Genomic DNA, 5275 nt, shown 5'->3' on the forward strand with positions numbered 1-5275 from the left:
TATGTATGTGTATGCACATGTACACGTGTGTAGAGGCCAGAGGACATTCTCAGGTATCATACTCAGGAATGCCACCTCCTTTGAGACAGGTCTCTCACTGGCCTGGAACTCTCCAATTGGCTAAATTGGATGATCAGTGAGCCCAGAGATCCTCCTGTTCCTGCCTCCCACACTGTGAGTATAAGCAGACACACCATGCCTGGCATTTTACATGGAATCTCAGAGTTGAACTCAGGGTCTCATGATTTTTTTTCATAGCAAAATGTATGATTTATTTTTGGAAAAATAATTAAACTAATAAAGTTTTTACAATAAAGGGGAGAATTAACAATAAGAGACCACACATACCACATACATGTGGTTAACTGTAGATGACCACATTCTGCAGAACATGGGTGTGTTCAACACATCCTCCAGAATATGAGTAGCATTTGCAATATTGCAATCTAAGCCACCTGCTGATGTAAACCCATAAATGATGAAATAAAGACCTAGAAACCAGAATCCCATAGAAGCTGAGTTCCTTCTTCAACAGTGTTTATACAGAGACAGTCAGAGCTGCAATAATCACAGGGCATGGCTAGGTTACACTGAGTTTCTGCATGATATGGCTGTCTGCTGCTGCATGAGGGAAGAGACTTCCTACAAACACCTGAGTACCCCAGAGACTGTGACGGGTCACTTCACAGCAGCCAAGGACATCAACAGAGAATCCTAAATGCTGGCAACGTTCATCTGTTTCAAAAAGCATGTTGTTTGTACATGGTCCAAAAAATGCCAAACAGACGATGGGTCAATGAAGTCAGCCCAATATCCTCCAGCCTGACAAGCATAGCAAGCATCCTTAGCGCCATGAATGAACTTCTTGAAGAGCATCTCTCTTTTAAGTTCTACGCCTCCACTCCAAACGGTCACATCCTTTTCCGTTTTCTGTGTCACAGTCAGAATCCTGAGTTTGTTATTAGCCACTTCCAAAAAATGTGACTCAAAATCTCTTTGTGGCAGTTGCAGACCTGTTTGGATCACACACTCAACTCTGGCATTTTCAAAGTAAGTTTCTGCAGTGTTAATTTTTTGTTCACACGTGCATCGGTACTTGGACACGCATTCCCATATTGTGCCATTACAAATTCCGGTCTTTCCGTTGAAGGAGGCTCTGCTAAAACAACAAGCAAAGTTTTATGGGTCAAGCTTTTCTTCTGTGAAGCAGCACCATTGAGGTGACAATCAAAGCCCATATTCCCAGGAAGCCGGAATCTCTGATCCTGAGGTCCAAATGGTCCCATAGTTTCATCAGGAAACTATTTATGTTCGGGAGCATATATCCAGGGGTGAGGTGGCCACATGAGACCCTGCAGTTGGAAAGGCTTTTGGACTGATAACTGTTTTTACTAAAGAACAGAATCCTGGGAGATAGGAAACCAGTCTGGCCCTGTTACAGAGCACATGAGCCATTTCTAGTGAAGAAGATTGGGGCAAATTCTCCCCTTGTGTAAAGAATCCCAGTCACCACAGGAGCTCCACGCCCAGCCCTCTCCCCGTCCCCTATCAGAATGCGGGTCTCATGCTTTTAAGGAAACTGCTTTACCAACTGAACTAATAGCCCCAATGCTATTTTTAAAGTTATAATTCATATATTGATTTATGATTGTTTTCAACACGTAGAAGATATGTTGCTTGTATCTAATTGGCCATGAGCGGTAGATATTTTTCTTAACTATTCCATTTGCCTCTTTATCTCCTTTTTATTAGTGTATCACACTGTGTCCCCAACTGGCCTGCAGCTCACCGTGTAACCCAAGCTGACCCCACACTCGTAGCAATCCTCCTGATTCAGCTTCCTAAGTGCATCATGCCCAGCGTAATTTGCCTCAATTTTATGAGATTTAATTGAGGATCTCTTATTCAGGAGTTTGAATGTAAGAATGTATGAGACAAGACTGGGGAAGAGCTCAGTCATAAAGATCTGGGCACGGTATTGTGATTGTAATCCCAGCCCTGGGCAAGTGGAGATCGCAGGCTCCCTGGGGCATGGTAGCCAGCCAGCCTGGCAGAATCAATGAGTTCCAGGTCCTGGGGAGAGGCTTCGTCTTAAAAACCAACTGCTTGCTGAAGAACAACACCCAAGATTGATATCACACCCACACACACACAAACACACACTCACATGCAGGCACGCATGCATGCACACACACACCGCAAAACAGTGTGTGATGAAATTGTCATGTGCTCGTTATGCCTTTGTTATTTTAAACTGTTGTCTATTTTACAAAGTCACTTGTTATGGTAACTGAGGAAGGGCTTCCCGAGGCTGAAGGAGACGGGGAGTGATGCTGTGCTGTCTGTGGTGACGGCTGTCTGTGGTGATGTGGGTGATAATGGCCAGGTGAAGAAAGCCTTTCCCTGGTGCTATTCCATAGTGTGAAAAGTGCATACGTTTCATGGGACAAAGGTCATTTCTGGCTGACCATGAGATGATGGCTCAGATATCGAGGCCAAAGGAGAAAAGCAGGGCTAGGAAAAGCCATTAACGCTCAGTGCCGCTCTATTCTTGCTTCTGCTTCTGTCACATCACACCTTGTCCTTAGAGACCCCATACCACCCTCTCTCAGATCAACAGGGATTTACTGGAAAATAAAAACTTCATTTGAAGAGTCACGTATCAATTTTACGTGTGTCTGAGTTGTCAAGGACAGGAGTACGGAATGCTCGGCTCTGAGGACCTTTGAGCAAGGCATACTCGCTGTCATTCAGCATGTGGGTGTGTCCTCCTGTGTCCTTCAGGGTGACATAGACTCTAGGGCTTCAGGAGTCTGACTTCTATTTCACACATTCTGCAGTTCGTTTAGCAGCGACATTAGGTACAATTCTTCTGGGGGGGGTATATGTACTTGTAGGGAGGGCTAACTTCTTTCTTACTGTAGCATAGAATGTTCTAAGATCTTTTACTTACTTTTTTTTCCTTGTGAGGTCTTTTAGAGGTCAGATCATGGCCATTCCAGTTAAATGGTCTTTCTTTGTAGAATTATTTTATGGGAATAAATACCCCTTGACTCTTACTCCCTACGTCTCTTTTTAATTATTGTATATATGGATATGCACATGGGTGTGGGTTCCCGTGAGTGTGGGTGCCCGTGAGTGTGGGTGCCCATGAGTGGGGGTGCCCATGAGTGTGGGCACCCGTAAGTGGGGGTTCCTAGGAATGTGGGCACACATGAGTGTGGGAGCCCATGAGTGTGGGAGCCCATGAGTGCGGGTGCCCATGAGTGTGGCTGCCCATGGCCAGAAGAAGGTGACCATGAGATGCCTGTTGGATGCTGGTTACTGAGCTCTTCTGAGAGAGCACAGGGTGCTTTTAAATGCCGAGCCACCCCTTCAGCTTCTCCATGTGAAACTTGCTTCCTCTCTACATCTTAGATTTTTTATCACATATTCTTACTAAACTTTCTTTTATGCCAGACTCCTTAAGTGGTTTGTTTTATATATATTTTTTTAAAAATTTATTTATTTATTTATTATGTATACAGTATTCTCAGTATTCTGTCTGCATGTATGCCTGCAGGCCAGAAGAGGGCGCTAGATCTCATTACAGATGGTTGTGAGCCACCATGTGGTTGCTGGGAATTGAACTCAGGACCTTTGGAAGAGCAGGCAGTGCTCTTAACCGCTGAGCCATCTCTCCAGCCCCTGTTTTATATTTTTTTACATTTTATCTTCATATTATAGTATGCCCATACATGCATATAATGTGTTTTGATCATCTTCACTCTCCTACCCTTCCTTATCCCTCTTTTCTTTACCGTTTCTATCCCCAATCACCTCGTTTGCTTTCACCTCCTTCCCCAGATTCCATACATGAGAGGAAATGGGTAATACTTGTTTATATTTCACTTAACAGGATGCTCCCTGACCCGTCCTCCTTCCCACAAATGACCCAAGTTTGTTCTTTATGGCTGAGCTAAACTCCGTGGTATCTGATGTGCTCCACGTTTATCCATTCACCCACGGACGGGCATCAAGGTCGAGGTCACGCTCGGCTGTTTTACAGTGCTGCGATGAACATGGGTGTGCCGGCATCATATAATAAGCTGTTTGATTGTTTTGGGTTCATACACAGGAGTGGCGTGGCTGAATAACACCGTAATTCTGTTTTTTATTTTTGAGGAACCACCGTACTGGTTCCCATGGTTGACTGGACTAATCTGCATTTCCACCAGCACCAGAGAAGGGCTCCATTTCCTTTATCCTCATCAACAAGCTTTGGTTGTTGTTTCTTGGAAATGGCTATTTTGACTGCGGTGAGGTGGGACACCTTTTGGAGCAGAAGTCAGCATTAGAGAATAACTTGTTTGTTCTTCCTTCAGCTTTCTGTGAGTCAGGACCACAATAATCTGATGATCATCTAGTCAAAGTCCCTGGCCTTGTGGCTCTTCATTCCTCAAGAGCCAACTCTCCTTACACATGAGTGATTAGGAAGAGGGCACCGATTATCATAATGACCGTGATTACTGTGGGGTGCAGAGACCTGCACAAAATACCCAGGTCTGAATCTCCAGAGCAGATGCCTCCTGAGAGCCAAAGATCAGGAGCAACTCGGAAGTCCGTCAGCCAGTGAGTGGCCCAAAACGTGGTCTGAAAGAGGATTGAATCCTACTACATGGCAAAATGTGCCCGAACCTTGAAATGTGCTGAGCACCACACAGCCCAGAGTTCTGTTTATATGAGTTTTCTAGAGTGGACAAACCTATGGTCATAGAAAGTGAATTGCTTGTTGCCTAGAGATGGTGGAAGAGGGAGGGAGGAAAGGCCGGTTAAGGGAAGCCGGGTTACTGTTTAGAGCAATGAAACCATTCTTACACCAACTGCACTGCTGTGTGCCCAGCCCTGTGGGTGTTTGGAAAGCAATAGGATCATGTCCTCTGATTGGGTGAAGTGTTCTCTCTAGGAATGGCATTTCAATGGAGTTGATCACAATGCTTTGGGAACAATGAAACTGTACTGAATCCCTACCTGTGTCAAGGGGATGAAAGCTGACATTTGCTTAACCTTCAGGACACCCTGTGTCCTGAAGCTGTCACTGATTCCGTATCTGAGCCACGGTCTGTGTACCTCTGGCCAGCAGTTTCTTACTCAAGTTGCTTATAGGTGATACCCATGTTCTTTCTGGAGCACCAGCATGACATCATGAGGCAGAGATGGTCAGTCGGACATTCCAGCAGAGAGGAGGACATGCACGCTAATCTAGATAGCCTGAGGACAGTCAGTAAAGTTGCTT

The 5275-nt window shown here is 45.0% G+C and overlaps 1 pseudogene; it reads right to left on the reverse strand.

Annotated features, from left to right (window-relative positions):
• Positions 1 to 580: 580 nt before the first annotated feature.
• Positions 581 to 1455, reverse strand: LOC130863937 (cobalamin trafficking protein CblD-like; annotated as a pseudogene).
• Positions 1456 to 5275: the final 3820 nt, after the last annotated feature.

This window comes from Chionomys nivalis, chromosome 21 (genome assembly GCF_950005125.1).
Source record: "Chionomys nivalis chromosome 21, mChiNiv1.1, whole genome shotgun sequence".
In the NCBI taxonomy this organism is placed as follows: Eukaryota; Metazoa; Chordata; class Mammalia; order Rodentia; family Cricetidae; genus Chionomys; species Chionomys nivalis.